At 37.3% G+C, this 16129-nt stretch overlaps 1 protein-coding gene across 3 annotated transcripts in view; it reads right to left on the bottom strand.

Moving 5' to 3' along the window:
• The window catches only part of EYA2 (EYA transcriptional coactivator and phosphatase 2), a 127746-nt gene extending 118612 nt beyond the window's left edge, over positions 1-9134 (bottom strand). Inside the window, exon 1 of one of the 3 annotated variants that reach the window (XM_070940032.1) lies at positions 9098-9134. The gene's annotated coding sequence lies outside the window, so the exon portion shown is untranslated. Of the gene's footprint in view, positions 1-8202; positions 8272-8493; positions 8614-9097 lie in introns of those variants that run through there. The other 2 variants (XM_070940034.1, XM_070940031.1) reach the window with 2 other exon arrangements.
• Positions 9135-16129: the final 6995 nt, after the last annotated feature.

Raw genomic sequence — 16129 nt, 5'->3', positions numbered from 1 at the left:
GGGTGAAATGCTCCCGGTTCAGACCGGATCGCCCAATCCGGTAGTGATGGCGGCGGGTGGTTCGGAGAACTGATAGCAAAAATCCCTGCCCCTGCTCCCATGCCCAGCTGAGCCGCGCGATCATCAGAGGCTTTTTTTAAAAAAATTTAAAAAATTTGTTTTTCTACAACCTCTTTGGCCAAAAAAATGCTTTTAAAAGTAAAAGAAAAGCTTCTGATGATTGCACGGCTCAGCTGAGATCATCAGAGGCTTTTAAAAGCCTCTGACAATCCCAGCTGAGTTTCCTGATCGTCAGAGGCTTTTAAAAGTATTTTTTTACAGCCAAAGAGGTTGTAGAAAAAATGACTTTAAAAGTAAAAAAAAAAAAAAAAAAAAAAAAGTTGGCCACGACCACTCAGTCACATTACCCCCCCACCAAGCCACACTCACACTTTACATTTCACCACTGCTGCTAGCTATGCTGGCCGTGATAATAAAGTGCAATCCAACAATACTGGGAGAACCACAAGCCCCCGCCCCCCACCTCCACCCCTGTTTTTTTTTTTTATTTTACTTTTCTTTCCTTATTTATGATTTCTCTATCAGCCATCAGTTCATTTTGGTGTAACATCTGGAAACACAGAATAGAAATTAGGATAAAGAATGTCCATTTCACAAAAGCCAAGGTAACTGTATACACAACTGAAGCCTGTTTTCTTCCCAACCTTTTGTCCAGCTCTCTTATGCATATCTAAGTGTTTAAATTATATCATCATCCCAAAGATTTTGTACTATTTAATAACTTTCAGGCGCTCATTATTTATTTCTAGAAAAGACATAAAGCTTTCCATTTCAGATGTAATTATTAACACTGTTCTATTCTAACCAAGGACACCAATTAACAAAAGACAAGGCAATTTCATAGGGTAAAGGAGACTTTAACTTAAGGAAAGAAACTACTTCACTTTTGAATTATATCGATTAATTCATGTTCTTTGTTTGACTGAAATGGTTTTAATTAGGATTAAGTTTCTTAGACAAATAAGCAGTTCCTCATGATATATTTTTAAAAAACATGCAAGTTCAGCAAAGGATTCTTTGTTTTGTATGTACAGAATGAGCCTACTGCATATAATTATATTTAAATTGTATCAAAAATCAGGGCATACAGACCAATCATATTATGTTTTATTAATTTTATTAACTAACTTTTTAAAGAGAAAATGTTATTGTACTTAAGAATGCTCAAAGATCATATAACCAACAAGGCAGTGTTGAAAAGAAAACAGCAAACAATTCTAAAATTTAATGTAATCTATAAAATAAATTGTGTATAATGCTTGACTTTTTGTACATTACATGTATAACTTGCTATATTTGTTTGTTGTATATACCACCTCCAAAATTTTCAGCAACTTAAAAAAGAATGTCACAAACACATTGTAAAAGAACCAGTTCACATTTAAATTTAGCTTCCTCTAAAAAAGTATTTTACATTTTCATCCTTTGAAAAACTGTAAAGTGACTTCCAGCACATTTCAGCATCATGCATTTACACATTTATTCTAAAATAAGTATAAATCAAGCAATTAAGCCCACTTGCCAAGATCTGAGTCTACAAACATATTCTACAAAACATATTGTTAAATTAATTTTAAGATTAAATTTCAAGACCATGAGATAGGATTAGTTTTTGAAAAAATATGGATTTTAATCTTCAGGAACTGGTTTGTATGTATTCTAATAAAGTAATACGGACATTTGTATAGCCTGTAGGAATGGCAAAAGAATGAAAACAGATAAAATTACTTCCTATTGAAAGAGAACAACTCATTGGTGATTTTAATAAATATTATCCACTCTTATCCTCTTTACAGATCATTGTGTATCTATTCATATTGAATGAATTATCTGTGGGGTGTGAGTATATAGTTACATTTACCTTAACGTGTCCAATGCCAAGTGAAGCTTAGAAAATTCAGGGACTATTCAGTAGCTTTGTAAGATTGTTCAAAGCTCATTGGTCCAAATAATTACCTGCTATGTTTGTATTTTTAACATGTTTGATTTGTATTCTGGATTTGGAAGTTGTATTTTTGTTGTTTATTGTTATTTTACACTCCACCTCACCACACGCAATACTAAATTTGCTAATGCCAAAAGCAGTTGATACAAATAAGATACTTTCTATAAAAAGACAAAATCTATCTTTAGAGCAACATGTAAGTTTTTTTGAATCCAAATTGTAAAACCACAACTTTATATGGTATATTTCTGCTAGGAACTCTTTGTACATTTTTTTTTTTTACTGAAATGAAGAGACAATGTCAAGACCATAGTAAGCAATTTCTGGTATATTCATAGGGGCACGTGCAGCAGCTGATGAAATGTTTTTGCAGCATGCATGGATGAATAGAAAAGAAAACTGGCGTAGCTGTTTAGAACAACAAATGTGTAAAGTTAATGGGCCAGCAGGGATAAGCAAAATATTTGTTTTAGCTTTGTTTTATATACTCTGAAAGAATGGAATTTTCCTAGATGTAATGTTCCCATGTACATTAGAACATGTACAAAATGAAACAGTAGCAATGTTGATTTTAATTAAATAGGCTTCAAGAATCATATATACTAGTAATGGTAATTTAATAAAAGGACCATATTCTTTGTTTGCAGAAAAATAAGAGATTATGTTTTTTGTATTAGTGTAGCTATTCTAGGCTAATAGCTTTTAAAACTGTGTTGAGACTAGTACGTAAATTATAACCATTTTTTCTAGAGTAGAAGAGAACTGGGTAGAATTTAGCGAACTAATGGGTACATTAAAATCAAATTAATACAATGGGATTCAGATGCATATCATCCTGCTACGGCTGTAATATAATTTGTGTTTACAGTGGAAAGCTTTGCAAACATGCAGTCTACAGTACTGTTTACTTTTGTTAATTAAATGCCTGTTAATTCAGTTGTTATTAAAAACTCATTTCTTTCACTGGATTCTATCCTTTTTCAAAAACTAAAGCACAAAGATGCAAACAGAATAGTAACTTGCTGTATAGGTCTTTTCTATAGTAGAAACTAAGCATTTACAATCCATTTGATTCAAAACTTTTGAATTATAGCATTAATTGCTCTCTTTATATAAAACTGCTTCTTTTTCTTCTTGTATGCATAGTAAAGAAGAATAAAGTACTGTACAGTAAATAATTGTTCAACAGAAACAAATGAAAACTATATACACTAGATGAATGGAGTGGAGATTGGCTTACCCAATTTTAAATACCTTTGAAGTTTAAATATGGTAACCAATGGAACGCTATCCAATTATGATAATTTTCAGTAGTTTTTCCTCTGCCATCTTTTATTGTTAACAATCTATTGAAATTAGCATAATTAGAAGTCTTCTTAGCATAAATTAAGGGCACAATTATGGCAAAAGGTATATAATCAACAAAAGCTATAGAACTCATCTCATATATTCAAAGCAGAAGACGTTAGTAAGCATATATATTTGTAAATCTAGTTATAAATTCCTCTAGTTCACCTCCTCCAATATTCTCCATCTGTCCCTAATTAAATGTTACTGGACTATTATTTTTTTAAATTCTGCTTTGAAGTTATCAAAGTTATAAGTGGCATCATTCACACCTACTGCTGAACACAGAGCCTTTATTTACATCCATGCAATTGAGTTCAATTAGGTTCTGTTTTGTAGAGCCAGCCATAACCTTTTAAACACATTTGTTCTTAAGAAAGAAACTACTTCTCAAAAAGTTGTTTTTCTTCATTTCCTTGCAATAAGAAGTCTTCCGACGTCTTTCTGCAACTGGTAACTGCTTTAAGCCTCCGAGGCACAGTCATCACTTAATTATGGGATTTATCCATACCTCACTAAAACAGGGTGTTTGTTAAAGATCATTAGAAGTATTAAGATCTATAAATAAAGATTTTATATATAGCAGCATCTTCACAGTTTGATTAATGGAACTTTGAACTAATAATTGTAAACAAGGATCAAGCAGGCCTGGGAAGACTTCGGTTTCAGAAAGAAAAAGGAAGAAAGGAAGAAGATGAAAGAGAAAAGAGCAGTTCTCTTCTTTGTGTTTTAATTTGTCTTAATTGCTTTGTTTGTTTAGTTCCAAATCTTATTCTTATTCAGTGGGCACTCTCTTTTCAACAAAAAAAGATAAGGAAAGAAAAGAAATGAGTATGAAATATAACAGAAACTATCTATACATTTTAGAAGATCATTCCTTGTCTGAATTCGTATTTATTTACAAGACACTTTCAGCTGTAAAATGAAAAGAAGCCGCAAAATCAGAAGTGAAACATTATGTACTTGATAGGATATTTTTGATTTTATAGGGCAAAATAAACTTATCATACAAATCAAGTATTTTTTAAAAGTGTAACTAATAAAACAATAAAATACAACCCCTATATATTTTCTATTATTCTATTTATCCACCCAAATTGGAAGATGACATTTTGAATTTCCTTTACAAAACTCCAAATTAAATCAACAATAAATCACTACTTATGTTTTTCCTCAAAATAAAACTGTTTTTTTTTTAAAAATCTGCTTATATTTTATGCTTGTGTTTTTAAAACGGCATAAACTAACTGTACTGAATTTAATAGGAATGAGTCAAATGTATTCTTAACTATTTTGTTGTATTAAATAGGACATAAACTTATTTTATGTTTATTTTCACTAAGTTTCACTTGTAGCATTAAGTTGAATAAGTTCATTTATACTTACTTATGCAACATATTATAGGGATGGAAATATATTTCTATGGCTACAATTACATTCTTTAATTTCCATATATCTTTGAAACACCGTGTTCCTTCCAAATAAAATTCTGTCAACAAAATTCTTATTAAGATGCTTGTGAATTTACTGCAGAAGCAGATTATAGGAAAGATTAATCAACAATAATTTCAGGTTTCACCTATACTGCACAAAAAGTGTAGGAGAGGGAATTATAATGGGAATTATAATCAGATCACAAAGTAATTAATTCGTGACTGTAAGTAGAGAGGCCAGATCTCAGATACTAATGTCTACCGCTATAAACTTTAATGCATTTAAGGGAACGTTTCTTGGCACAAGTGGATGAATCTGTCTCTCAAAAGTCTGAATGTCCATTGGTCCCAGTTACAGGGTTTTTTCCATTACCTAAACCAATGGCCCTGTAGGGGGAATTTGGTGTAAGGAATGTAGTTAAGGAAGTTAGAAGGAGCACTTTCTTTTTTTATATAGGATACTGTTATCATTCCTATTAGAGCCTAGATAAGAAAAGGCTTTCTATTGAACCAGTGAACATTTAGAGCTCTAAGCAGTAAACTTTGTTTGTCCAAGCCTTGTTATATAAGCAACTGGATGATTTTTGTCAAGGAAGAATTAGCAGTGAGGAACAGAAGAGGATCCAAGAAAAATCAGTGTGAGAGAAGATGAATGTTGACTGTTAAACAATATGAGAAGTCTTTTTCAGATTTATCAATTCTGTGTTAGATTCCATCTCTGATAAATGCATGTGGATAGTAGGGATGTGGAATCCTACCAATGCATTTGGTGATGCATTGTTGCATCACCAAATCACTTTGTGGTTTGATATCCTTGGCGGTGTACAGATAATACACATGACCAGGTCAGTTAAAGATGCAATTTGCACAGCATAGTAGACTTGATCAACATTAATTCTTCTAGAATATTTCTCAATTATCACACCTAAATATAAATTGGCCAGTGCAGATTTTAAATATATTTTACTCAGAGGGCTTAAGCACAAACCTTTCAAGCATTTAGCAATTTCTGTTTATATTTACTTCAGATTAAATCCCACAGGACTGCAATGTTAATAGAGGTAACTAGACTAGAATGCTATCCTTCCACATATCAATTAATTTTAAGCATAAAAGTGGTAATATGAATGTATATTACTTCTATTTGGCTAAAATGCTATTTACTATTGCCCCTTATGACAATATAGTTAATACATTCGTGCTCACTTGTGAATACAGAATCATGCTAAGGCAGTTTTGCAGAAGTATGTAGATAATGAACATTCACATTAAAAAATACTTTGTTTTTTTCTCTCTACATCATTAAGAAAGCAATTCCAAGTTCGGCCTTATATGAAATGAAAAATTCCTTGAACTTTGGCGGAGAAGAAATTTTGGTATTCTGGTAAAGATTCCTACAGTCAACACCGTATTTTAGAAATTTAATAGCAAGAAGGGAAATATGGTAAAACTGAACAAGAAGCACAGCACTTTGAAACACAGCAGTTGTGCATAGCTGATTTATGATGCCTCTGAAGTTCAGTTGTGCAACACATTAAGTGTTCACAGCACATCCTGAACATATATTATTGCTTGTTAACAACTAAGATTTCAAGGTAACTATAAATGGATCATATGATACTTGGGTACAGAGATTTTTAAAAACCCAAATGTTTAAAACAAAACAAAAGTCAACAGAATTAGATTTAAAAATAAGAAGGTGAAGAAAATAACATGTGCCAGTGATACAGCATAAGATGAAGAAAATCAACCAACTAACTAAGCACACATAGTAAAACTATCCAGAGAAACTAGATCTAGAATATACTATTTAACTATTATTAAGTTAAAACAAGATCAGCATACAAAAGCATACTAAACCCGGATAAACCCATTGTATTGAAGAAATAAATTCCAGAGAAAATATTAAATTCAATACAAAATTTTATGTCAAGAATCTGACCCAAATCTTTTAAGAGTGCTATAAAAAGCAGTGCTTCAGATTCTTCAATATTAATTTTGAGGCAAACAGGATATAAAATTCAAATTTATTACTCTAAAAATATTTGTTAGCCAACAAAACCTGTAGATCACTATTTCTTACGGGAGCCTTTCTTGGGGCACCAGTATTTAATATCACATTCAAAATGTATAACATTGTTCTGATTTTTCTGCTCCAGAAAATCAACTTCTGATCTCTAATGAAACCTTCTTTTAGGCAGGTTTTTGTCACTCTTCTAAACAAACCTGAATCCCAAATTGAATTTTATTTGGAATAGGATCCCACAAAACTCAATCTTCTTTTTATGCTTTGAGCAAAAATGATTTTAACACGAAAAACAGATTAAAATATCAGACCCCAAGGTAAAATAAAATTCATCGTTTATACCACAAAAGACATCTGTGTTTGTTGATAACCGTATTACACGGGCAAGCTGCCATTCACTTCAATTTTACTTTCATATTTTAAAGAGAAATGTTCTTTTCCTGGGGTTCTTTGAAGTAAATACTAGAGTTCATACATTAAAAACTTCAAGCAGATGCCCAAGGACACATTTATAGCTTCAATAATATTCATTCTTTAAAATTAAAGTGCTGTTAAAATTACAAGGCCATTACTGAACTCTCAATACTTAATGTACTCAAAACACTTCATCCAGAATATAAAAAGAGGAATATTATGAACATTGACCTGTCTAAAGATTGACAGAAAAATAAAGTCAGTTATTCACATGGCAAATACACGGAATATCTGTTTCATCAAAAGTGTGTACATTTCCTTAAATTGGCTATTTTCTCACACCTACATACAATCACATAGCTTTTGGTAAAGCATCTATCCCCAAGAACTCCATTAGCCCGAAAGAAAGAAATATGGACTAAGAGTCAATTTTCACCTCCTCAAGGTAGCACAATAGGTTTATTATATCTTCTGCAAACCCATTCAAAATGCTGAGAAAACTTTCCACAGTGAAAACAAACAAACAAAAATCTACCCAGGGGGAAAAAAAAACATTCACTTTGGATTTTTTTTTTTTAAAAAAACCATTTTGGAAAATATTGAAAAACAGCGACACACTTTAGCAAACGACTCATAAAATTAATAAAAACTTTCTGAAAAGTGTACAAGATTAGGGGAAAGGAAGAGTGGTCATTCCTACCACCCCTTCGCTTGCCGATCTGGCAGCCCCCTTAAAAAATTTTTCCAACGCCACTTGGGACGCAACACTTGCTGAAAGTTTGGATGGGCATTTCGGGGAAGGCTGACCAAGGACAAGAAACGGCGGCACGAAGGAAAGAAGAGCCCCTTCTTCTCCAAAGACGGGACGGGAACCACACCGGACCCAAACTAATAAGCTCCCCACCACCCACCTCCGCCCACCTCCAAGTCAAAATACGCGCAAAATAATCTCCCTGCGGAGGATGGAGCGCGCATACCGTCACCAGGGCAGAAGAAGGCCCGCAGAGTGAAGACCCCCCGAGTCCTTCGGCCGGGAGCTTGACCGCATCGCCTGCAAACATCGCCTTTCCGACAAGTGCGCTCGCCAAAGTGCCCCAATGCGCGCAAAGCTCGCCGGTGCGCTCCCCGGAGGCGCTTCGCAAAACCCAGGACCTGCGGAAGAAAAAGCGGCACCGGGGGCGGGAAGGGAGGGGGGGGGGGAGGACACAAGACGGGGATGTTTGGAAGCGGGGAGGGTGGAGGGGGGCTCCCGAGTCCCGTCCACTCACCGCGGTCTGCTGCTGAGCGTCTGGCACCGCCCGAGCTCCCCGACCCCGCCGGCGCTCGAGGAGGAAGAGAACGAAGGAGCCTCCCGGCGCTTAAAGGCAGCCGTCACCGCTCGGGCTTGAAAGTCAACAGCCGGCAAAGGCGCGATTCGCTTTCCCTTCGAGGGAACGTGCCCTCCGAAGTCCTCACGAGGTCCCAGTGAGCATGTGCGCGCGAGCTCTGCACATGCCCACTTAGGACCGGGATGCTGCCGCCCTGCCCTTACCTTGCCCTTCGCTTAAAAGACCGGCAGGCTTTCGCGCGTAACCCGAAGGCGAGAGTGAGACGCCGGCCGCTTGGAAAAGGGACCGGGTGGTGGGGTGTGTGGGTGTCTTGAGCGCGCGCCGGTGTGGGAAGCATAAAAGTAGATGGTGGGTGTGCAAGGGAGGAGGAGGAAGAGGAGGAGGAGGAGGCAGAGGAAGGCAAAGAAAAGGAAAGAAAAGGAGACCCCGGTCAACGGGGGAAAGACGTCTTGCAATTAAGGATTTCGGGGCGGAGGGGACCTAAGTGGGGGGGCACAAAGGCTCCCCTGACGAGGTTGCTCACATGCGGAACCTCTCCAGTTACCTTTCGTTGCGTTGTTGTAACCCGAGGCGGCTTCTCTTCTGGCCGATTACATCGCGCAAGAAACACGAGAGCTAATGCGGAGGGTTAGGAGGACTAACGCTCCGCTGGACTCGCTCCGTGCGCGCCTCCAACTCTCAAATCCACTTCCTTTCAGAATTACTTTGGGGAGCCCAATTCGTCGAGCGGGACCCATCCACATTGTGGCCCAATATTTGAAAGCTTGAGGAGAGTCGGTTCTTAAATTTGAAAGTGGCCAGCTCTGAAGACCGCAGTTCTAATACAGATAATATGGGAATAATAAACCCGGTTGAAATCAGTTGGATTTATTTCTGTAACCTATAGGTAGAGGATACAGGATATGATTACCGTAATGGGTTTGCTACTTTGCTTCCACCTTTCCATACATTAGGTATAATTGCATAATGTGTCCAAAGTATGATAATTGGAGCCTGGTCATTTATGCCTCAAATAAAAATTCTGGGTTGATTTGTTCAATGATCCGTTTGGTTTCTTGGCTGTCTTCAGTATTCTCAGGAGTCATCTTCAAAACCTAAGTTCAAAAGCATGAATATTATTTCTGTCCTGCTTCTTCAAAATCCAGAAAGTGGAGATATTTAATTTTTTAAAATTGTAGAAAGGTGGATTCAGATTTTAATATATAAATATTCTAGATCTGTCGAAGTATTTAATGCTATTTAAAGTGCTGAATATCAGTTTGTGGGGAAAGCACCTCTCTTGTTATAGTCACCTGTGTTTAGCATATATTCATTGCAGCAGAGATAATTACAGAGACTATGAATCCCACAATTCATGTGAAATACTGCAATCCTACATGTGGTCTATACAAATAAATATAATGAAATCCCTTTACATCGAAATAATGGCAGTAGTAGTTAATATTGTCTATTGTGGTGTATAATTTATGTAGTGCACCTTCCTTTTCATCAGTGTTATTCAATCTCAGCAAGGTTTAAGATTTGTGGATTTCAATTCCCAGAATTCTCTAGCTGGCATGATAGTTGGGGTATTATGGGAATTGAAATCCATACATGTTGCTGAAATCCAGATATGTTGCTGAGATTGAGAAACACTGCTTCATGCAACTGAATTCATGAAAACTGAAAAATTCATGAAAACTGTGATTATACTACCTGAGACTTCTCAGGAAACAACAACTGAATGAAAAAGTGCTTGTGACCTTCTCCCGCTGCACCATAGAGAGTAATTTAACTCACTGGACCTGTGTATGGTTTGCCAATTGCACAGTGGCAGATAGGACAGCACTCCAGAGGGTCAACTTCATTGCCCAGAGGATCATTGGTTGCCCTTTCCCCTCTTTGGAAGAGCTTTATAGTTCCTGCTGCCTTAAAAAAGTTCAAAACATTATTGAAGATCCATGTCATCATGGGCAACCTTTTTTTGAACTATTACCATCTGGCAGATGGTACAGGACAATAAAAACAAGGACAAATAGGCTGAAAAAACAGCTTCTATCCCACAGCAGTAACTATATTGAATTCTAATGTGTAGTGCAATATTAATGCAATATGAGAGGTTTTCAATTCAATTGTATAGAATGTGAAGGATGCGTGTTTTTGTTTTATTTTTTATATATAATGTACACTGAAGATGGCATTTAATTTCGTTGTACAAGGTGCAATGACAATAAAGTAAACTAAACTGGAGCTGTCATTAAGAGAAACTGAGGTGTTACTGGTATATGAGGTTACAGATTAAAAATAAGGAGAGTCAGACTTAGTTGATACAACTGTGGGACAATGCCAGAAAATCTGAGGGCTGTTGCCTAGTCTGGGAAATTAAACTACTCTAGAAGAAGTGGTAGCCAACCATGTTTGTATTGTTGCCAAGAAAAATAGATGGATATTTGGACTGAACCCCTTAAATATGATATTTTTATTTTATTTTATTGTTTATTTCAACATTTCTACATTGCCTTCTCAGGATTCAAAGTAATTTAATGTTTCTGAATCACTGAATTGGATACATGGTAATGCTTCAATAAGTATCATATATTTATTCAAGCTTCATATGTCAATCATTTTTTTTGTTTGTTTATCTTTTTGAGAACAATGTTCATCCTTGCTGTACGCATTATTACGGATCATTGCACAGTCAGCCAATGTTTGGGATTTGGCATTTTTATCCACGTAACATATATTAAGATGTCTAGATCTGGTAGCGTTCTTAATGAGCAGACTCATGGAATATTAGGCTTTGTAAGAAATTATAATAGCAGTTCTTTAGTTGCAATCCTTTCGGCTTTGTGTACCAGAAGTCATGATGCCTAAAAATATAAAGAAGTTATTGTTACAAGAAGAAACAGCAAGAGCCGAACAGTTTCTCTCATAAAATATGGAAGGCTTTTTTTAGAAAAACAAAGTAACTGCAGAGAAGCATCTGAATTCAAAACCTTAAAATCAGCCCACTTCAAGATTTTGTTTCAGCCTCTGATAATGCAATGCAAACTTAGTTTTAACCAGGCAGCTGGTTTTGCTATAATTTGTTATCCCACATTTGAATCCCAAATGTGTCTAAAAAGAAACAAAGGCCTAGCATCATTCACTAAGAGGTTGGCCAACATTTTGCCTTATATTTTGGCATAATCTTCACTTCTACATAAATTCTTGGAAGTTTCTTTTGCAAATGTGGCTGTTTATCACATCGTGCTAAGCTTGAATTTATTTTAACCATAATTTGTAAAGAACAAACAATAGTGGCCTGAATCATACATAATGCAAAACCATAAACTATGCTTCCTTCACATAATTTCTGGCTTCACAAAACACACTAAGGCAAAACCAAAGCATATTATTGCTACATTTGTGTCAGGAGCACTGAAGCACTTCTGAGTTGAAAGGATTGAATTGTGATATCACCATTGCCCAGGGGATGCCCAGTCGACTCCTTTCATGTCCCTGTTAAGTTGCCCCAAAGTGGTACTCCTCTATCTACTCATAGTCGCCTACTTTCAAACTGCTGGGTCGGCAAGAGCTGGACCATGTGATGGGAGTTCACCCCGCCCAGTAGCAGCACTAGGTCTCAAACACAAACCTGCTAATTGTCAGTCCAGCATCCTAATCGCATGAGCCATCGCACTCCATCATTATGGCATATTGTGATATGTGAATCTAACCACAGTGAGTCAAGAAATCCACAATTAAGTCCAATGTTCAATTCTTCTTAGAAGTAGTGTTTTTTATTACCAGAATTGTATCTATGTTATGATCCCTGATCCATGAATCTGGATTCCAGTGGTAAAAGGGGACTGGGAATATTCATATGACACCTGTCAATTGAGCAGCTCCTTAAATTAGACAAATATTTTCTAGAAGATGCAACTTTTTAACCTAGTTTGTTGACAAGTGTAACATCAACACCAGTGGTGGGTTTCAAATTTTTTTACTACCGGTTCTGTGGGCATGGCAGGGGAAGGATACTGTAAAATCTACATTCCCACTCCACTCAATGGGAAGGATACTGCAAAATCTCCATTTCCTCCCAATCAGCTGGGACTCAGGAGGCAGAGAATAGCTGATGGAGGGGCCAGTCAGAATTTTTACTACCAGTTCTCCGAACTACTCAAAAGTTCCACTTCCGGTTCTCCAGAACTGGTCAGAACCTACCTCTAGATCCAGGCCCATTCGAAACTATCCCTTCAGATCCAGATCATTGCAGAATCCTACTCTATAATATATAATGACAAGATTTACTTTTTTCTGAAATCCTGATTGTTTTTTAAATCAATCAAAATATGGGGATATGTATTGTTTGGAATTGCATTCTTAAAAATTCAACCTCCACCTGAAGTTTGTTGAAAGTTTATTTTTGTGCATGAGCCTATATGCGAATGGACTCTAATATAAACATATCAGATGGTTATATATGCCCTGTTAAAATGCATAGAATAGAAACACAGCTTAATTCACATAAAATTATGTTGGTGCAGCCTTTTGTGTCTGAAGTCTGAAAAAAATGAGGTTTACTTTAATTAAAAGCAGAAAGATGCTGTGCTGGTACAAAGCGAAACAAATCTAACAGTTTTCAAATCATGCATCATCTTAATAATTACTATAATGTAAAAGGAACATCGAGGGCACGTTTTATGTAGTGGTTTAAGACATAGGCTAAAAACAGACAATCATGAGTTCTAGCACAAAGTTGGTGGGCCAATCACTTTCTCTCAGCCTTGGAAAGGATGCAATAAACCAGTGCTGAAAACTCTTGCCAAGAAATCTCCAGAGATTTCTTCAAGCAGTTACCAGAAGCCAAACTGACTTGAAGGCACACACACACACACACACACACACAGAGGGGGGGGGAGCGGGGAGGGGGGAGGGAGGGAGGGAGGGAGAGATGAAGATTGTGAGCAGGTTAGTTATGTACTTTATTCTGTTGAATAGATGGGATTGATGAACAACTTTGAGGCCTTTTATTTTTCCTTCTTATGGGTTTCCCAATTCTATTTTGATTAGACTCTCTTTCTAACAGAGCAGTTAGGAGCTCAGGAGGCCACTCGGAAGTGGTCTACAACACTCAGTAATGTGATCATTATCAAGAATTGAAGTCCACTTATTCAAGGGATACCCAGATTAGGAGAAACTGAAAAAACAGAATAACATAATAGGAAGGGACCTTGGAGGTCTTCTAGTCCACCCCCCACCCCACCCACCCCCGCTCAGTCAAGAAACCCTATACCATTTCAGACTAATAGTTGTCCAATATCTTCTTAAAAACCTCCAGTGTTGGAAGTAAGTTCTTCCACTTATCAATTCCACTGTTCTGTCAGGAAATTCCTCCTTAGTTCTAGGTTGGCTCTCTCCCTGATTAGTTTCCATCCATTGCTTGTTGTCCTGCCTTCAGGACCTTTGGAGAATAGGTTGACTGCCTCTTCTTTGTAGCAACACCTTAGATATTGGAACACTATTATGTCCCCCCTAGTCCTTCTTTTCATTAAACTAGACATACCCAATTCAGTGGTGGGTTGCTCCCGGTTTGGCCCGGTTCGGCCGAGCCGGTAGCGGTGACGCTATTACGTCACCGAACCAGTTCTCTTTCTTCGGGAGCTGGGCCCTCCTGCCCGCCTCCACATTATTCCGACCTTATATTTCTTCTTTTTTCGCCCAGCTGAGAGGTGCGGCAGAGCGGATTGCCACACCTCAGCTGGGCAGATTCGCAATGCGCTTGCGCAAAGCGCAAGTTTGGCACGCATGCAAGCAAAGCGAGCATGTGCGCGGCGATCGCACGCAAAGCGCGCGACCGAAGAGGCAATCGTGCACGAAGTGCGTGCACAAAGAGAACCGGTAGTAAAGCCGATTAGAACCCACCCCTGACCCAATTCCTGCAATCTTCTCCAAAGGTTTTAGCCTCCAGTTCCCTAACCATCTTTGTTGCTCTTCTCTTGTGCACTCTTTCTAGAGTCTCAACATCTTTATTTTTTTATTTTTTTTATTTTTTTAAATTTTTATATGCCGCCCTTCTCCGGAGACTCAGGGCGGCTTACAATGCGTTAAGCAATAGCCTTCATACTTTTGTATATTTTATACAAAGTCAGCTTATTGCCCCCACAAACCGGATCCTCATTTTACCCACCTTAGAAAGGATGGAAGGCTGAGTCGACCTTGAGCCTGGTGAGAATTGAACTTGCAGTAATTGCAGGCAGCTGGATGTTAAATGCTGCCTTGGTAGGAGGCATTAACCTCCTACGCCACCCAGTCTCCTTATGTTGAATAAAGGATGTCTTTAAAAGAGGACTGTTCTCTAGCAAGGGAGATGCATTTCCATCACTTGATTCTACCAATAGTGTAGAATATTTTTTTCCCAGGTGCCCCTATTCTCATAATATCGGCATTCTGCTTCCAGTCACATAGCCTGTAAAATAGAATGTCGGGTGCATGGCAGGTTATGAAGCTGTCGCTTCTTGGAACACCATTCAGGGCCATTGGTAACTTTAATAAATTGCTTTTTGTGTACAATTAATTTGCAGGGTGTAAGAGAGACAGGGAACTTTGTTGCAGGGCAAGAGCTAGTATACTATTCTGCCATCTCAAGGACTGCTGGATAGCACTTTAACTCAGGCATGAGAAACAGCTGTGTGATGATCCTTAAACCTGTACCTGAGAAAGATTGCTCATTATTAGCAGCTACTTTGGAAATTAGTCTAAAGGCCTTGTCAAACTGGTTGTGTAATAACCCTATAAGAATACCAGTTCCTTAACTTTCCTAGAAAAAAAAAAACCGTTCTGGAAAAGCGACTAATCTTTTTGCTGGATAAAATGCATCAACCCTGCTCTGCTCCATAATCTTATGCTAAAGAGGATCACAGAATTTAGGAGACAAATACAGAATTGCAAAGACAAGCCAGGATCCCTCAGGGATGGGGGTGGGAGCAGAAATACTATTTTCTATTACTGCCTATGGGTCTCATGATCTCCATTTGTGTAGCAACGGGTCTTTCTATGGAATTCAGACTCTCTACTGGGAATTGAATTCATGGACCATTGTATGTGACTGTGCATGTTTGATGAGTCCTGAACAGGTCAAAACTGGTTTTATGTGTGTGCGTGTGTGTGTTTGTTTTGTGCATGTATAATACCACACAGGATATTTATTTCTGTAAAAACGGGAATTCCCCCCCTCTCCTGACATATATAATGGGGCGTTGAAGTCTTATACTGTAAAACCTTCTACATGAAGTCATGTCCCATCTGTACCTCTCTGGTCTGAGAGATTAAGAGGAAAGGTCTGTATATACCATTCTAAACATACACTTTAAATCTTCCCTCCTGTAACTTTACTGAGCACCAGGGCCTGGATAACTCCTAAAACTATGGTAACACAATATATATCATCCCTTAAAATGCAATGGTTCATGAGTTCAATTCCTGGTACTATAGTAGGTTTGAACCTAATATAATATATTGAGATTTAAAATCCAGAAGAATTTTTGTTGTTTCTTTTTTATATTTAGCACTAATCTATTCCTCCTTGAACTGACATCAGCTGGATTTCAGT

The sequence above is a fragment of the Pituophis catenifer genome, unplaced genomic scaffold (assembly GCF_029215685.1).
Source record: "Pituophis catenifer annectens isolate HBS135680 unplaced genomic scaffold, rPitCat1.0.hap2 SCAF_3, whole genome shotgun sequence".
In the NCBI taxonomy this organism is placed as follows: Eukaryota; Metazoa; Chordata; class Lepidosauria; order Squamata; family Colubridae; genus Pituophis; species Pituophis catenifer.
This window is presented reverse-complemented; position numbering and strand designations above follow the sequence as displayed.